The 18,882-nt window shown below is 44.9% G+C and overlaps 1 long non-coding RNA gene and 1 other non-coding gene across 3 annotated transcripts; both read left to right on the forward strand.

Annotated features, from left to right (window-relative positions):
* Nucleotides 1-356: 356 nt before the first annotated feature.
* LOC123356699 lies at nucleotides 357-17,729 on the forward strand. 2 transcript variants are annotated; one of them, XR_006575406.1, is made up of 4 exons: nucleotides 357-1,399; nucleotides 4,112-4,186; nucleotides 7,005-7,131; nucleotides 17,670-17,729. It is a non-coding gene; the product is annotated as an uncharacterized LOC123356699 (long non-coding RNA). The 2 variants fall into 2 exon arrangements; XR_006575407.1 differs by lacking the exons at nucleotides 357-1,399; nucleotides 4,112-4,186 and adding an exon at nucleotides 6,720-6,781.
* Nucleotides 7,198-7,269, forward strand: TRNAG-UCC. Its single transcript has one exon. It is a non-coding gene; the product is annotated as a tRNA-Gly (tRNA).
* Nucleotides 17,730-18,882: the final 1,153 nt, after the last annotated feature.

Consider the following 18,882-nt stretch of genomic DNA (forward strand, 5'->3'; position numbering starts at 1 on the left):
CTGGTTTGCAGGCTATTTGCAGTTAAGAGTGAATGAGGGGTCGAGGAAATGTTCAGATTTTGAAAGGCAGGGAGCTGACTCACAGTGTAGGCTCCAAAAATCCACTCTCTCTCTCTCTCTCTGCCCCGCTCCCTGTCACACTCCACCCCACCCCCCTCTTTTGAAAAGCACGTTGCTGCCACTTGAACGCCCATAATGCACCACTCCCAACAGCGCTGCAAATGTGGCCACACTGCAGCGCTGGTAGCTGTGAGTGTGGCCACACACCAGCGCTTTCCCTACACAGCTGTAACTCCCAGCGCTGCACATCTGTAAGTGTAGCCATGGCCTGAGAGGAGAGTGGGGTAGTTACTTGCTCTTGTAAAACCTGAATTGGTTCCCTCAGTGTCTGTTGCTTTTGTGTGCATGCCAAGTGGGTGGCGGGAGTGCCCTTTTTTGCTGCAGTTAACTGTTTTTGGGCAACTCGATGTGTTAATGCATCAATTGTAGGTCTTAACCCACTTAATTTTGGTTTTTTACTTTGAGATTCTTTTTTATTCACTCCCCTGTGATCGAGTCGCAGATCCTGTCTCCTAATGTGCTCTGTGAACTATTCCCATTTTTTCCTTCATTTGATTTACCAAGTCAGTGAAAGTATTGTGTGCTACTTTTTCCATTTGTGCACTTCCTTCTCCCATTCTGACAGGCACCAGTCTAGGGCCTGGTTTAGCTTTTACCAGAACCTGGCTTTTATCATAAGGTGGTGATTGCACTGCCTAGGGCCACCTTTTTCCATTTCTGTCCCCCTTCTTCAGGCTCAGGGGAGCTACCTGAAGCCTGCTGTTGACCACCAATATTTATAACAGAGGACGGCGCATGTATTTTTTGTCGGTTCCCTGCAGCTGTTTCCAATGGTTTAGTCTGTTTCTGTGCTGGGTTGTCTCTGGGTTGCTTGCAAGGGGGGTGGGAGCATTCCAGGGCTGTGTAGCTTCTTTTGAGTCCTTTAACGCTTTCTTTGTTACTGATACTTGCCCCGCCCATTTTGTGGCATGCTGTTTTAACCATTTAACAGCCATGGCTATAGTTTGCAATATTTTACATTTTAAGGCTACAGTCTCTGCCTTAGCTTTACAAATTACATTGCATGTTTCTTCCCCATTATACTTTCTAAACTTCCCTAGCTCATGGTTTTCTGTCATGTTAGATCAGGATTCCTACAGCAGACAGCTCACTTATTCACCAGATCAGCGGTCGGGGTCACCAATGTCGTCAGATGGTACCAGTGTGGTGCTCTGCTCTGTTCAATGTTGATATCAGTTGGCTGCATGCGTGTGTTCCCTCTGTGTGATGCCCTGGCTCTGCAGATCGCTGACACAGCAGACCCTGAGAGAGCCCCCAGTGACCACAGACTCTGATAAAGGTACGAAGGCACCCGGACAGGTTTATTGTCAAACTAAGCACAGTGATAGTTCCCTGCAGACTCTACAGGACATACTACGAATATGTGCCCCCGACAATGGACTGGCTCAGTCAATGGCAGGACTCTCCACTGCCCCCTAGGCCAGACAAAGACATCCACTCAGGGATGCATTCTTATATATAGGTACAAACAGGTTTCACATCATTGAACGCACTGAGATACAGCTCCTCTGCGCATTATGGTGTTGCCTTTAATTGGTGAGGCCTCATCTGGAGTATTGTGTCCAGAAGGATGCAGAAAAATTGGAAAGAGTCCAGTGGAGGGCAACAAAAATGATTAGGGAGCTAGAACACATGACTTATGAGGAGAGTCTGAGGGGAGGGATAGCTCAGTGGTTTGAGCATTGGCCTGCTAAACCCAGCATTGTGAGTTCAATTCTTGAGGGGGCCATTTACAGAACTGGGGTAAAAATCTTTTCTGAGGATTGGTCCTGCTTTGAGCAGGGAGTTCAACTAGATGACCTCCTGAGGTCCCTTCTAACCCTGATATTCTATGATTCATGGTGCAGATTGGTTCGAACAAATAAGTCTATCCATCATATTGTCTATCCATTGCATTGTTCTTTCATATTGTATATCCATCATATTGTCCTTACATTCATTTTATTAGTACTTACATGTATATACGCTCTTGTCAACTTCTGTGAGCAGGGCCTGCCTCTGGCTCACAGCCTAGCTTTGCTTTATGTTAGCAATGTCTTGACCATTACTTCAGTTCAGGCCTCATTCCAGGCCTCTGATACCAAGGGTTTATGTCTCAGGGCCTCATCTTACTACACCCATAATAGTCTATCTGGTCTTGATGGACCTTTCCTGCCAGGCAGGGTGTAATGCATTCTGTTGCCAATCAGCACTTCACCTAGGTAAAGTCTCTCTCCTGACTGGTGATTTACAGAGCCACAGAGGCTCACAATGCAGCTAGTCAGATATTAACCCAGACAGCAACTCAATAAAGCATTCAATAAAGTCTAAACACATTCTTAATTCTAATACCTGTTTTAACAATACTAACACAGGTGAGTCAGACTGATTCCAGCTGTGTGTTTGTCCATGTTCAATTAAGACATGGCAGCTTTTGCAAGAGCTAACACCTCATCTGCTAGTGTCACAGGCAGGATGGGCAGGGATGGTGTCTCTAGCCTCTGTTTGCCAGAAGCTGGGAATGGGTGACAGGGGATGGATCAGTTGACGATTACCTGTTCTGTTCATTCCCTCTGAAGCACCTGGCATTGGCCACTGATCTAGATGGACCATTGATCTGACGCAGTGGGCCCTCCTTATGTTCGCAGTCTCTATGAGGCATATCTACTCATTTGGACTCACTGGGGAGACACAGAAAGAAACAAGATGTGCTGAGACAAGAAGTCCCAGTCTCAGAGCCCCTGGGGTCATGCTTCCCAAAAGCTAAAACTTGGCCCAGCCCATGAAAGGGGGCACTGCCAGGAGAGACTGTATAAAGGCTGGAGCATCAAACAACTTTGTAAACCTGAAACAGCTGCCTTGGGGACAATGACAGGGAGAATCCCCCAAAGTGACTCCTTTGATTCGCTCTCCTTTGGTTCATAGAATCATAGAACTGGTAGGGACCTCGAGAGGTCATCTAGTCTAGTCCCCTGCACTCAAGGCAGGACTAAGTGTAATCTAGACCATCCCTGACAGGTGTTTGTCCATCTTGCTCTTAAATATCCCCAATGATGGAGATTCCACAACCTCCCTGGGCAATTTATTCCAGTGCTTAACCACTCTGACAGTTAGGGAGTTTTTCCTAATGTCCAACCTAAACCTCCCTTGCTGGAATTTAAGCCCATTACTTCTTGTCCTATCTTCAGAGGCTAAAAAGAACTATTTTTCTCCCTCCTCCTTGTAACAATCTTTTATGTACTTGAAAACTGTTATCTTGTCCCCTTTCAGTCTTCTCTTCTCCAGACTAAAGAAACCCAATTTTTTCAATCTTGCCTCATAGGTCATGTTTCCTAGACCTTCAGTCATTTTTGTTGCTCTTCTTTGGACTTTCACCAATTTGTCTTTCCTGAAATGTGGCACCCTGAACTGGACACAGTACTCCAGTTGAGGCCTAATCAGCATGGAGTAGAGCGGAAGAATTTCTTCTTGTGCCCTGCTTAAAATACTCCTGCTAATACATCCCAGAATGATGTTTGCTTTTTTTGCAACAGTTTTACACTGTTTTCTCATATTTAGCTTGTGATCCACTATGACCCCCAGATCCCTTTCCGCAGTGCTCCTTCCTAGGCAGTCATTTCCCATTTGTATGTGTGCAACTGATTGTTCCTTCCTAAAAGTGGAGTACTTTGCATTTGTCCTTATTGAATTTCATCCTATCTACTTCAGACCATTTCTCCAGTTTGTCCAGATTATTTTCCAGAGCACTTGCAACCCTCCCAACTTGGTATCGTCTGCAAACTTGATAAGTGTAACAGAGAGACTCTTACTGGGAGGGTTTCACCATGTATCAGAGGGTTACACCCTGGTGGGAGGGCGCTAGGCCTGAACTGCAATAAAATCACTCTGTGCTTCACAGTGTGGCAGAACCTAGAATGTCCATTAGCAGGGGAAAATCCTGGGTGGAATCGGCTTGTGGAATGGACAAAAGCCCCATCTGAATTCTCTCATGTTTCCCTTTTTGCCCTGGCAGGCTACAGAATAACGTCCAGGTTTCATTCCAGATCCACCCAGGGGGAAGGAAATGGCTGCAATGGAGCTGGCTCAGGTAAGGGATTATCAGGGAGCTGGTGATGGACTCTGCTTGGGGAAAGAGGAGGAGTAAAGGAGAGGGGGAGCAGCTGGAGGTGGTGGGAGGCAGGAAATATCTAGGATGGAGAAAGGGAGGGGACAGGATGTGACAAACCTGCTGAGACTTGTGTAATCTAGGGTGTGATGGGTTGTCACCCCGGGGTGCAGTCTGGGGGGCTTCTGGGAACTCCTGTGTCCTCTAATCCTCAAATTGGGCTGGCCTTTCTCACACTGCTTTGCTGGAGATTCAGCCAGCCTCTTCAGGTCCTGTTACCACCCAACCCGATAGCAGGTGGTACCATACACCCAGCTAAGCTACCTGAGTGCTTTACCTGAGCCACTCAAGGACAGATAGAAGACAACAGCCAATTTCCCAGCTCCCGAACCTTGCACACCTGCTGTAGTATAATCCAGAATTATACCATTTTATAGTGCACAGGGATTTGTATAATGTAAGATCATTAATATAGTTAAACTTCCCCTCGATATGGGAAAGATGTGCACAACAAGCTTGGGCTAACCAAGCTGAGATTTTTTCCCCAGACACTTCACTCAAAATACACTGGTTAAGATAAAGCATAAAACAAGTTTATTAACTACAGAAAGGTAGATTTTAAGTGATTATAAGTGATAGCAAACAGATCAAAAGATTACTTAGTTTGAGTTTTTGGTTATTTGCTAAGCCTAACATACTAGATGGATAGAATTTGAATTAGCAATTTCTCACCCTGACTGATGATACAAGCAGTCCACCAAGTTTCCATACACAAGCTAGAAATCCCTTTACCCTGGGACCAGCACTTCCCCCAATTCAGTCTTTGTTCCTCAGGTGTTTCCAGGAGTTCTCTTGTGTGGGGAATGAGGCCAAGAGATGCCGTCACACCCCACCTTATGTAGCTTTTCCATATGGCGGGACCCCTTTGTTTCAAACTGAGTTCCCAGTCCAGTTTGTGGGAAAATACAGGTACCAAAATGGAGTTCAGTGTCATGTGGTCTGGTCACATGCCCTAGCATGCCCTGCTGAGTACTAAGCTCTTGCATGGTCCATTGTCTTTGTTGATGAGCCATCAGCACTGTCTGGCTTCTTCATTGTTGTACCTGAAAGATTAGTTGTGGGTGTTACCCAGAGTAAGCACATTTGAAATACAGATACATAGTCAATATGCATAACTTCAGATACAAACATGATCCACGCACACAAATGGGATAATCATATTCAGCAAATTATAACTTTTCCAATGACACCACACATGATGCATCTTGCACAAAATGCATCATAATTATGTCCTAATAATATTATAATCATACCACTATGCTGAATATGGGCTGTAGTGTCAGATAGAGCCTAATTTCAAGGCACAGGAGTTGGGAATGGAACTTCCCCTCTTTGTGGAACAGGAAATAGCCCTCCAACAAGAACTGGGAAAACTTCCCAGACTCCCAGTGCTGGAGCCTGAATCTACTGACACTTCATTAGTTACCACCACCCCCAATCTTTGTGGGAACTGCAAACTTTATCAGTGATGATTTTATATTCTTTTCTAGGTCACTGATAAGAATGTTAATAGCACAGGGCCAAGAACCAGTTCTTGCGAGAAGCCGCTAGAAAGAAATCCACTCGACCATGGTTCCCCATTTACAATCCCAGTTTTTAATCTATTTCATGTATGCCGTGTGTATTTTGTATCATTCTAGTTTTTTAGTCAAAATGTTGTGCTGGACCAAGTTGTATGCCTTACAGAAGTCTAGGTATATTACATCAATACTATTAGCTGCAACCAAACTTTTCATCTCCTCCAATAAGGATGTCCAGTTAGTTTGATAGAATCTATTTTCCCTAAACCTTTAATGGGTACTAATTATATTACCCTCCTTTAATTCTTTATTAATGAAATCCAGTATCGACTGCTCCATTATCTTGCCCAGTATCGATGTCAGACTGATACTCTTGTAATTAGCTGGGGCATCTCTTTTACACTTTTTAATACTGGCACAGCATTAGCTTTATTCCAGTCTTTTGGAATTTCCCCAGTGTTCCAAGTCCTAATTAAAATCATTATTAATAGTCCACCATGCTCCTCCACCGGGCATTTTAAAAGTCTTGGATACAAGTTATCTGGACCTGCTGATTTAAACATGTCTAACTTTAATAGCTGCTGTTTAATGTCCTCGTGAAGTCCTGTTGGAATGGAGTGTCGTCGTCAACATCTTATGATATGAGTACATCATCTGTTTTTCTCCAAATCCAGGAGAGAAATATTTATTGAAGACTTTTACCTCTTCTGCATTATTTTTGATAATTCTGCCATTTCTGTATAGTAATTTACCACTACCATTGTTAGGATTCATATACTTTTGAAAACTTCCTTCTTATTTTCATTAATTGGTCATTGATTTCTGATAGCTTCCCTTACCAATTTTCTACAGTTCTGACCTTCTAACTTATATTCTTTACTATTGACTTCCCCTTTCTTCCATATATTTTATTTGGAGAGTGTTGGGATTCCTACCAGGGAGCCACCAGCAGGGTCCAGAGACAGCCTCATCTCCTATATCAAGCTCTGGCTAGTAGGTATGTGATAAATGTGAAGACCCTGCCTCCGTCTGTCAGCTGGGAGACACAAGTTTCTCTCTTGCTACCCTCTGATGCCTCTTGGCTACTCGAAGCAAGGTGGGGTGGGACTCTGTTAACATGTGCCTCCCATGGCTTCCATTTACCTGGTGTTGCTGTTCCATGAATAGTGGGGTTGTGACTGGGGCACCAGGTACTGAGTGTTGGACTCTTGCTCTTTCAGGGGCCGGTGACATTCGAGGAAGTGGCTGTGTATTTCACTAGGGAAGAGCGGGCTCTGCTGGACCTCAGTCAGAGAGACCTCTACAGGGATGTCATGCAGGAGAACTATGAGACGGTGGTCTTGCTGGGTAAGGAGTCCTGGGTTATTGGAAGCTGTGGGGTCTCTAAAGAACCTGAATAGTAATAACTTAGATGCATTGGTGGTATAGTGGTGAGCATAGCTGCCTTCCAAGCAGTTGACCTGGGTTCGATTCCCGGCCAATGCAGTGAGAAGCTTTTTCGGGGGAGGTCCCGAATGACTGGAAAAAAGCTAATGTAGTGCCCATCTTTAAAAAAGGGAAGAAGGAAGATCCAGGGAACTACAGGCCAGTCAGTCTCACCTCCGTCCCTAGAAAAATCATGGAACAGGTCCTCAAGGAATCAATTCTGAACCACTTAAAGGAGGGGAAAGTGATCAGGAACAGTCAGCATGGATTCACCAAGGGCAAGTCATGCCTGACTAACCTAATTGCCTTCTGTGAGGAGATAACCGGCTCTGTGGATGAGGGGAAAGCAGTGGATGAGCTATTTCTGGACTTTAGCAAAGCTTTTGATACAGTCTCCCACAGTATTCTTGCCAGCAAATTAAAGAAGTATGGGCTGGATGAATGGACGGTAAGATGGATAGAAAACTGGCTAGATGGTCGGGCTCAACGGGTAGTGATCAATGGTTCCATGTCTAGTTGGCAGCCGGTATCAAGTGGAGTGCCCCAAGGGTCGGTGCTGGGGCCGGTTTTGTTCAATATCTTCATTAACGATCTGGAGGATGGTGTAGACTGCACCCTCAGCAAGTTTGCAGATGACACTAAACTGGGAGGAGTGGTTGAATCGCTAGAGGGTAGGGATAGGATACAGAGGGACCTAGACAAATTAGAGGATTGGGCCAAAAGAAATATGATGAGGTTCAACAAGGACAAGTGCAGAGTCCTGCACTTAGGACGGAAGAATCCCATGCACTGCTACAGACTAGGGACCGAATGGCTGGGCAGCAGTTCTGCAGAAAAGGACCTAGGGGTTACGGTGGACGAAAAGCTGAATATGAGTCAACAGTGTGCCCTTGTTGCCAAGAAGGCTAATGGCATTTTGGGTTGTATAAGTAGGGGCATTTCCAGCAGATCGAGGGAGGTGATCATTCCCCTCTATTCAGCACTGGTGAGGCCTCATTTGGAGTACTGTGTCCAGTTTTGGGCCCCACACTACAAGAAGGATGTGGATAAATTGGAGAGAGTCCAGCGGAGGGCAACAAAAATGATTAGGGGGCTGGAGCACATGACTTATGAGGAGAGGCTGAGGGAACTGGGATTGTTTAGCCTGCAGAAGAGAAGAATGAGGGGGGATTTGATAGCTGCTTTCAACTACCTGAAAGGGGGTTCCAAAGAGGATGGATCTAGACTGTTCTCAGTGGTAGAAGATGACAGAACAAGGAGTAATGGTCTCAAGTTGCAGAGGGGGCGGTTTAGGTTGGACATTAGGAAAAACTTTTTCACTAGTAGGGTGGTGAAGAACTGGAATGGGTTACCTAGGGAGGTGGTGGAATCTCCTTCCTTAGAGGTTTTTAAGGTCAGGCTTGACAAAGCCCTGGCTGGGATGATTTAGTTGGGTTTGGTCCTGCTTTGAGCAGGGGGTTGGACTAGATGACCTCCTGAGGTCCCTTCCAACCCTGAGATTCTATGATTCTATGAACTTTATACCTTTATTCGTCATACAAGTTTTGACAAGTTTCCTTGTCCCCCTTTATTTAGTTTATCTCCCAGCCATTAGAATAATATTTGGACATGTGCCTTTTTGGTGCCATCAGTCATTTTAAAATTGCATTGAATGTATCCTTATTGGATACATTAATAACTGCATTAATAACTGTAGCTTTCATGCCTTTTCCTCATTTTAAGAGGAAAATATGCTGCCTGTAGAATTCTAAATTAAGTAAATAGGTGTATGACTCATGCATGGCTTGTGTGACAGTTAGATGAGCTCCTCTTCTGATAGGAGAGCGTATAATGTTGCCATTCAGGACCCCACGGGTAAAGGGAGAACAGAGCTGTGGGAGGGGAGGAGAAGGGGTGCAGTAGATAATTCTAGGGTGCCCAGATATGGGGATGGTGTATGCAGGCTAAGAGCTAAGAAGCAGCAGGGAGGGAGGAGGTTGTGAGAGACGAGGAGGGAACACAAGAAGCTCCCAAGGCGCCAGGAGGTGGTGCTGGCTGAGAGTAATGGGAAGAAGGGGAGGGGAGTCTGGAGGAAAGGCACCCAGGAGGTGGGCTGGGTGGGTCAGTGGGAGAACATAAGAACATAAGAAAGGCCGTACCGGGTCAGACCAAAGGTCCATCTAGCCCAGTATCTGTCTACCGACAGTGGCCAATGCCAGGTGCCCCTGAGGGATTGAACCTAACAGGCAATGATCAAGTGATCTCTCTCCTGCCATCCATCTCCATCCTCTGACGAACAGAGGCTAGGGACACCATTCTTACCCATCCTGGCTAATAGCCATTTATGGACTTAGCCACCATGAATTTATCCAGTCCCCTTTTAAACATTGTTATAGTCCTAGCCTTCACAACCTCCTCAGGTAAGGAGTTCCACAAGTTGACTGTGCGCTGCGTGAAGAAGAACTTCCTTTTATTTGTTTTAAACCTGCTGCCTATTAATTTCATTTGGTGACCCCTAGTTCTTGTATTATGGGAATAAGTAAATAACTTTTCCTTATCCACTTTCTCAACATCACTCATGATTTTATATACCTCTATCATGTCCCCCCTTAGTCTTCTCTTTTCCAAACTGAAGAGTCCTAGCCTCTTTAATCTTTCCTCATATGGGACCCTCTCTAAACCCCTAATCATTTTAGTTGCTCTTTTCTGAACCTTTTCTAGTGCTAGAATATCTTTTTTGAGGTGAGGAGACCACATCTGTACACAGTATTCGAGATGTGGGCGTACCATGGATTTATATAAGGGCAATAATATATTCTCAGTCTTATTCTCTATCCCCTTTTTAATGATTCCTAACATCCTGTTTGCTTTTTTGACCGCCTCTGCACACTGCGTGGACATCTTCAGAGAACTATCCACGATAACTCCAAGATCTTTTTCCTGACTCGTTGTAGCTAAATTAGCCCCCATCATGTTGTATGTATAGTTGGGGTTATTTTTTCCAATGTGCATTACTTTACATTTATCCACATTAAATTTCATTTGCCATTTTGTTGCCCAATCACTTAGTTTTGTGAGATCTTTTTGAAGTTCTTCACAATCTGCTTTGGTCTTAACTATCTTGAGTAGTTTAGTATCATCTGCAAACTTTGCCACCTCACTGTTTACCCCTTTCTCCAGATCATTTATGAATAAATTGAATAGGATTGGTCCTAGGACTGACCCTTGAGGAACACCACTAGTTACCCCTCTCCATTCTGAGAATTTACCATTAATTCCTACCCTTTGTTCCCTGTCCTTTAACCAGTTCTCAATCCATGAAAGGACCTTCCCTTTTATCCCATGACAGCTTAATTTACGTAAGAGCCTTTGGTGAGGGACCTTGTCAAAGGCTTTCTGGAAATCTAAGTACACTATGTCCACCGGATCCCCCTTGTCCACATGTTTGTTGACCCCTTCAAAGAACTCTAATAGATTAGTAAGACACGATTTCCCTTTACAGAAACCATGTTGACTATTGCTCAAGAGTTTGTTTTTCTATGTGTCTGACAATTTTATTCTTTACTATTGTTTCAACTAATTTGCCCGGTACCGATGTTAGACTTACCGGTCTGTAATTGCCGGGATCACCCCTAGAGCCCTTTTTAAATATTGGCGTTACATTAGCTAACTTCCAGTCATTGGGTACCGAAGCCGATTTAAAGGACAGGTTACAAACCTTAGTTAATAGTTCCGCAACTTCACATTTGAGTTCTTTCAGAACTCTTGGGTGAATGCCATCTGGTCCCGGTGACTTGTTAATGTTGAGTTTATCAATTAATTCCAAAACCTCCTCTAGTGACACTTCAATCTGTGACAGTTCCTCAGATTTGTTACCTACAAAAGCCAGCTCAGGTTTGGGAATCTCCCTAACATCCTCAGCCGTGAAGACTGAAGCAAAGAATCCATTTAGTTTCTCCGCAATGACTTTATCGTCTTTAAGCGCTCCTTTTGAATTTTGATCATCAAGGGGCCCCACTGGTTGTTTAGCAGGCTTCCTGCTTCTGATGTACTTAAAAAACATTTTGTTATTACCTTTGGAGTTTTTGGCTAGCCGTTCTTCAGACTCCTCTTTGGCTTTTCTTATTACACTCTTGCATTTAAGTTGGCAGTGTTTGTGCTCCTTTCTATTTGCCTCACTAGGATTTGACTTCCACTTTTTAAAGGAAGTCTTTTTATCTCTCACTGCTTCTTTTACATGGTTGTTAAGCCACGGTGGCTCTTTTTTAGTTCTTTTACTGTTTTTCTTAATTTGGGGTATACATTGAAGTTGGGCCTCTATTATGGTGTCTTTAAAAAGGGCCCACGCAACTTGCAGGGATTTCACTTTAGTCACTGTACCTTTTAACTTTTGTCTAACTAACCCCCTCATTTTTGTATAGTTCCCCCTTTTGAAATTAAAGGCCACAGTGTTGGGCAGTTGAGATGTTCTTCCCACCACAGGGATGTTGAATGCTATTGTATTATGGTCACTATTTCCAAGCGGTCCTGCTATAGTTACCTCTTGGACCAGCTCCTGCGCTCCACTCAGGATTAAATCTAGAGTCGCCTCTCCCCTTGTGGGTTCCCGTACCAGCTGCTCCATGAAGCAGTCATTTAAAGTATCGAGAAATTTTATTTCCGCATTTCGTCCTGAAGTGAAATGTTCCCAGTCAATATGGGGATAATTGAAATCCCCCACTATTATTGGGTTCTTAATTTTGATAGCCTCTCTAATTTCCCTTAGCATTTCATCATCACTATTACTGTCCTGGTCAGGTGGTCGATAATAGATCCCTACTGTTATATTTTTACAAGAGCATGAAATTTCTATCCATAGAGACTCTATGGAACCTGTGGATTCGCTTAAGATTTTTACTTCATTTGAATCTACACTTTCTTTAACATATAGTGCCACTCCTCCCCCTGCACGGCCTGTTCTGTCCTTCTGATATATTTTGTACCCCGGAATGATTGTGTCCCATTGATTGCTCTCAGTCCACCAGGTTTCTGTGATGCCTATTATATCTATATCCTCCTTTATCACAAGGCACTCTAGTTCACCCATCTTATTATTTAGACTTCTGGCATTTGTGTACAAGCACTTTAAAAACTTGTCCCTGTTTATTAGCCTGCCTTTTTCTGATGTGCCAGATTCTTTTTTATGTGACTGTTTATCATCTGATCCGGCCCTTACATTATACTTCTCATTCCTCTGCTCCTGACTATAACCTGGAGATTCTCTATCATCAGACTCTCCCCTAAGAGAAGTCTGTGTCCGATCCACACGCTCCTCTGCAGCAGTCGGCTTTCCCCCATCTCCTAGTTTAAAAACTGCTCTACAACCTTTTTAATGTTTAGTGCCAGCAGTCTGGTTCCACTTTGGTTTAGGTGGAGCCCATCTCTCCTGTATAGGCTCCTCCCATCCCAGAAGTTTCCCCAGTTCCTAATGAACGTGAACCCCTCCTCTCTTCACCATCGTCTCATCCACGCATTGAGACTCTGAAGCTCTGCCTGCCTACCTGGCCCTGCGCGTGGAACTGGGAGCATTTCTGAAAATGCCACCATAGAGGTCCTGGATTTCAGTCTCTTCCCTAGCAGCCTAAATTTGGCTTCCAGGACATCTCTCCTACCCTTCCCTGTGTCATTGGTACCTACATGTACCACGACCACCGGCTCCTCCCCAGCACTACACATAAGTCTATCTAGATGCCTCGAGAGATCCGCAACCTTCGCACCAGGCAGGCAAGTCACCATACGGTTCTCCCGGTCATCACAGACCCAGCTATCTACATTTCTAATAATCGAATCTCCCATTACTAACACCTGCCTTTTCCTAGAAACTGGAGTTCCCTCCCCCGGAGAGGCAACCTCAGTGCGAGAGGCAACCCCAGCACCATCTGGAAGGAGGGTCCCAACTACGGGAAGGTTTCCCTCTGCTCCCATTGACTGCTCTACTTCCCTGGGCCCTTCTTCCTCCTCAACAGCACAGGAGCTGTCTAAGCGGAGGTGGGACAATTCTACAGTGTCCCGGAAAGCCTCATCAACATACCTCTCTGCCTCTCTCAGCTCCTCCAGTTCCGCCACCCTGGCCTCCAAAGTCCGTACATGGTCTCTGAGGGCCAGGAGCTCCTTGCACCGACTGCACACATACGCCACCCGCCCACAGGGCAGGTAATCATACATGCGACAGTCAGTGCAATAAACTGGATAGCCCCCACTCTGCTGCTGGGCTTCTGCCTGCATTGTCTCCTAGTTAGTGAAAGGGTGGTTTACGGAAAGTAGTTTTGGAATGTGGTTTGGTTTATAGGTTTTAGGATTTTAGGGGGGGGCCACAGGGAAGGGGTTAGGGCTGGCGAGGGACTCCCGCTCCCTTCCCTCTCCCCTTCCCACACTCCCTTGCGAAACTCCCTGTTAGCAGCCCCTGTTCGCAAAGCTCCCTGGTCGCTTGTGCGCGGCTTTATAAAGCCCTGGCCTGAGTGAATGCCCCGCCCACTGATTAAGGCTCAGCCAATTACCAGAGGCTTCGAGCTTTCAAACCTGCCTCCAACTGCCAGCCAGAGCACACGGTCCCTCAAACAACCAAACAAACAAACAGACTGACAAACACAAGCTCAGCACACAGCAAGTAACCCCCAAACACAAACAAACACACACTACAGACGGTCACTTACCCCACAGATGCTGTATTAGCTCCTCCTTCACTTCAGGGAGGAGAGGTTTGGGGATCTAGAGCTCTGGGGGATCCCAGACCTTTAACCCCGAATCCCTACCCAAGCCTTGTTGCTTTAGAGCCTCCACTCCAGTTTTATTTCTGTTCAGTTCCACTTCATTATACATATTTTCCTCAAATGTTGTTATTTTAACGCTTGACCTCCCTCTCCCACTCATTACCCCTCTCCCCATCTCTATGCATAGTGACCCCGGCCTCCGATCCTGAGTCCTTTCATTCCTCTCTCCCATAGCAGGGCCCCTACCCAGGCACAAATGGGCACTTTGTTGATGATGTCACAGGGTGGTGGTGTAGCCTGTACAATTTTTACACCTATAAGATTACGTATTGGGGCACAACTTGCCCTTGTACATGGCTACTCAAAGTTAATTGAGAAGATGAAATTGGGTGAAACACACAGAAACTTGATTTAATACAGACAGTTAGAATTGAAATCACAGGCAAGGATCAATACACATAATGATTAGACTAAGATAAGTATAGTAAAGAGGGACACCATTGGAAACAAAGATCGAGGGGCAAGGGAGACCATCAGAATGGAGGCCCTGCTTCACTTTACTTGGGGACCTGACAAAATGAAAAAATTGTCACTAGGAGAGGTATTTTATCCGCTTCCTTATGGTAAGAGGATGGCTATATGCCATATCTGTTCCTTTACTCTGATTACAAGAATGTCAATAGCTGCCCCAACCCATATGTGGCCTTTGGGAAGTCCATAATTAAGCATCAAGCATTAATACTAATGATTTACATCACTTATTTATTAATAATTCCAATATACGAATGCATCCAACAGCTGAGAACCTGCATAGCAACCTAATTGCTAAAGCCTGCCCCAAACTTCCTTCTTTCAGAATCTTGTGGCGTATTGCACCTGTTTGTGGTTCCTCGTTAGTCTCTCAAAATGAGGGTGCAAAATATCTGATCTGGGATTCTCTCCTTAGAGCTATTCCGGTAAATCCCAGACTTCAGCATAACTACTCCCACAAAGCTTCAACCAAATATAAGGTCCTTAACTGTAGCAAGCTTAATAACCCATTGCCCCTCCATGCATGTTCCAAGCTAATAAGCAATACTCTGATAATGACACTTTACCTCTAGTGAATATAAAATTTCCCACAAGACATGAGACTAGGTCATAAAATCAGGGCAGGGTCAACAGGAGTGAGAGTTTGGAGGGAGTCTTATCTCCCCTCCCCCCATCTGCAGCAGCCACAAGCTGTCTTCCCTCCTGGCTCCTTGGATCTTTTGAGCCTGTCCCGCCTGAGGTTGCGTGGCCCAGTTCTTGTTTCTTACCTTCTCCTTTTCCGGAAGAATTAGAGGCTGTTGCTCCTGAATTTTAGTGTTTAATTCCCCAGCCTTCTCCACACCCTGGGGGAGTTTAATTCTCCCTCCCTTTACACCTGAGTCACTAGATTTCCTAATTCCCCAAAATGTCCTTTTGCGATGTGTCAGTTCTGGGGTAGCGAAGCCTTTGACCTGCCTCCATGGTCTGCTCAAGGAATGGCCCCTCAGGTATCAGGCCTCTAGCCAGCCTCTCTCTATGGGTAGGGACCCACCTGCCTCTCTTTTTTGACCAGGGTTTGAGGATTGCAGCTTGTCCTCCACTGTGTTCACTGGACTAACATCCAGTTCCTGTGGTTTGCTTTCTCTCCGGGGGCTGTGAGCAGTGTGTCTGAGATAGAGGTGGGACTTTTGGTGATACTTCTAAGATGCCAATACACACCTCAGTTTCCCTGTGTGATTGGTATTGTATGATTATAAAGAGGAGGAGACATGAGGTGTTTTTTCATGGAGCTGTCATGGGGTGATATGAATGGGTCATTAAGGACTGGCTGGGACAAACCTACATCAATGGAATACCCGACAGAGACAAGAGAATAATTGTCACCTGTCCATGGGAGGATCTCCGCTTGGCTGAGTGAAGCATACATGGACTTGTTATGTTTTTGGGAACAGGAAGAACTGGGCTCGCAGGTGCAGGGAGCTCTACTGGAGTGAAGACAAATGGACAGGCACAGTGAAAGGAAACTAAACTGTTTTCTATAGCAGCATGGCTCAAGGGCATTGCCCAGTATGGACTATATTGTCTTCTTTGCTTCTCTGTCCTAATCTAAGGACTTTCCAATGCTGTGTTTCAGTTCACAAATAAACCCTGCTATGTTTTAAAAGTCTGCCCAGTGTCACAGCAAAAAATTGCTGTGCGCATTGAATGAGGAACAGTCTCTGAACAGGAGTGTAATTCAGCTGGACCTGCTGGCAGAGTTCACAGGTTGAAGTAGGAGTGTTGAAGCCAGAGGCTTTGCAAGGACTGTTTAAAAGCCCAGGCATTACACAGATCCTATGGATCCATGACAGTGTCTCTAATGGGGAAAGGATATAAAACAAGAAAAGGATCTGAATGCGTATTTACCATGACCCCCTCATCAGTCCTCATGGGAATCCCTGATCAGCTCTAAAGTGTATTAAAGCCTTCCTTAAAGGCTTACCTCTTATTTATCAGGTCATGTCAGTTTTGTTAGAGGGCCTCCCACTTCCCTGGTTCTTGTCACGCAGACAACAAAAGACCAGAAATCTGAAGCGCAGACAATGCCATGTTTATTGGGGTTAGTTTCCAAGCAAGCATATTCCTAAGCCCTTCACATCATTCAGGCTTATCTTGATACTCCGATAGTCTGTTCCCCAGTGTTCCCTTCCCAGCTCTGATGCTCCAGAACCTTGCCTGTGTTCCTGTTCCTCCCCTTAACAAACATGATTCCGATTTCCCTTCCCCCTCTATTTTATATAATAATATTCTCAGCTATACCTTAACCAATCATTTTAATGTAATTTAACTAACCAATCCTAACATATTGTAACATAATTCTCTAACCAATTATATCCCACTACCCTAATTAACTTACACCTAGGAAATTTAACTATACAGCAGACAGAAAAAATTAGAGAACCAGACAGATTAACAATATAAAAGTGGTGGCCATAAAGATAAAACAATACAGAAATGAGGGTTTCAAAACCACAACCATTGAGAAGTGATTTCTTGCCTGACAGGCTGCTGTCAAACTAAGTTTTCTTAACCATCTTAAGATCCTTTTCTTTATTTGGTGATGATGAGCAACATCAGGACAGGATCATCTTCCTAACAACCCAATACCACCTTATTTCAGTGTGACTGGTTTGGTATGTGAGGATGTGACCCTTCGCTTCCCAGCTTATGGCTGCCCCTGCTGCTTAGCCAAAGGCCTTAGCCTAAGAACAAGGCCTCAGATCATCCTAGTGAGAGAAGGCCCAGACACAGGCAGACTGTGATTTTGATTCTTTGTTTTTATACCCCGGTAACTAGCTAAGTGATAAAAATACACCTAAGTTCTTAAAGTATCGGCTTTACAGGCAGGACTGAATATCTCTAGTCTAACAGAGGGTTCTACCCCTTCCCCCATTCTGTGTCTGTCCTGTCTATTTAGATTGTAAATTCTTCAGGGCATGGGCCATCTACTATTCTGGGTTTGTACTTTGCCTAGCACAATGGGGACCCTCTGTTAGTTGGTCCTTAGGCACTAAGGTAATGAATATGATTTATATAATAACTCTCCTGCCACTTTGAGCCAAGGAAGCTGGCCTTGGGATGTTACTGCTTAAAAATGAGCTGGGGTTAAAACCATGGACTATTCTTTGTGACAAGTATCCCACAAATTCCACTGACCTCCCTTGTTTTCTTTGCCTGGAGTAGGGTTTCCAGTTTCCAAACCTGATGTGATCTCACAGCTGGAACAAGGGGAAGAGCCGTGGGTCCCAGACCTCCAGGGCTCTGAGAAAGAAGTGCTCGCAAGAGCTGCCTGCACAGGTGAGGAATTGGTTAAACCAGGGGTCGGCAACCTTTCAGACATGGTGTGCCGAGTCTTCATTTATTCACTCTAATTTAAGGTTTTGCGTGCCAGTAATACATTTTAATGTTTTTAGAAGGTCTCTTTCTATAAGTCTGTAATATATAACTAAACTGTGTTGTATGTAAAGTAAATAAGGTTTTTAAAATGTTTAAGAAGCTTAATTTAAAATTAAATTAAAATGCAGAGCCTCCTGTACCAGTGGCCAGGACCCAGGCAGTGTGAGTGCCACTAAAATCAGTTCTCACGCCTGCCATAGGTTGCGTACCCCTGGGTTAAACCAACTCAAAAACTGTCTGTGAATACAGAAAACATTTGGGATGCTCTACAAAGACCTTGTGAGCTCTCCAAGTTCAGGATTGTTCCCTGCAGATGTGGAATCATTATGGCAGATGTCACTCATGGCTTCCCTCCTATTCTGACTGACAACTGGCAGCAGGTCCCTCCCTGATCTCGCTTTCCCCTGAGTGTTCTTGTGAGATGCAGACCAAAACTGATCCCTTCCTCTCTCCTCTGGGGAAGGTTTTGGGGAAAATCAGCTCCTGATAAGATTGATTTCTCCCGCACATTTTGGTTTGTTCATCCCTTTTTCGATTCCTGTCTCTGAGATTTCCTTTCTCTCCGGCACAGGGAGTGACCTATGTCTGGATTCTCTCTGTCACCCATCAGGTGATGGGATGGTGAGTGAGAATGAGGAGGAGGAACCACAGCAGGAAGATGCTGAGCAAGTAGAACCACATGGGATGTTATCAGGAAGATCCAAAGGGAATGTTTCCGGGATTTGTGCACTCCCAGAAAAAGCAAAAGCCTGTGAGACTCAGCCGATGCCAGAGGAAAACTTGAGGAGCTGCTCAGACCTTATTACACACGAGAGAATCAACTTGGAAGAGACACACTACATATGCCATGAGTGTGGGAAAAGCTTCAATGGGAGCTCAGACTTTTTCACACATCAGAGACTCCACAGCGGAGAGAGACCGTACATGTGTTCTGAGTGTGGGAAAAGCTTCAATCAGAGCTATACCCTTATCAGACATTGGAGAACCCACACTGGAGAGA

The sequence above is a fragment of the Mauremys mutica genome, chromosome 26, assembly GCF_020497125.1.
Source record: "Mauremys mutica isolate MM-2020 ecotype Southern chromosome 26, ASM2049712v1, whole genome shotgun sequence".
In the NCBI taxonomy this organism is placed as follows: domain Eukaryota; kingdom Metazoa; phylum Chordata; order Testudines; family Geoemydidae; genus Mauremys; species Mauremys mutica.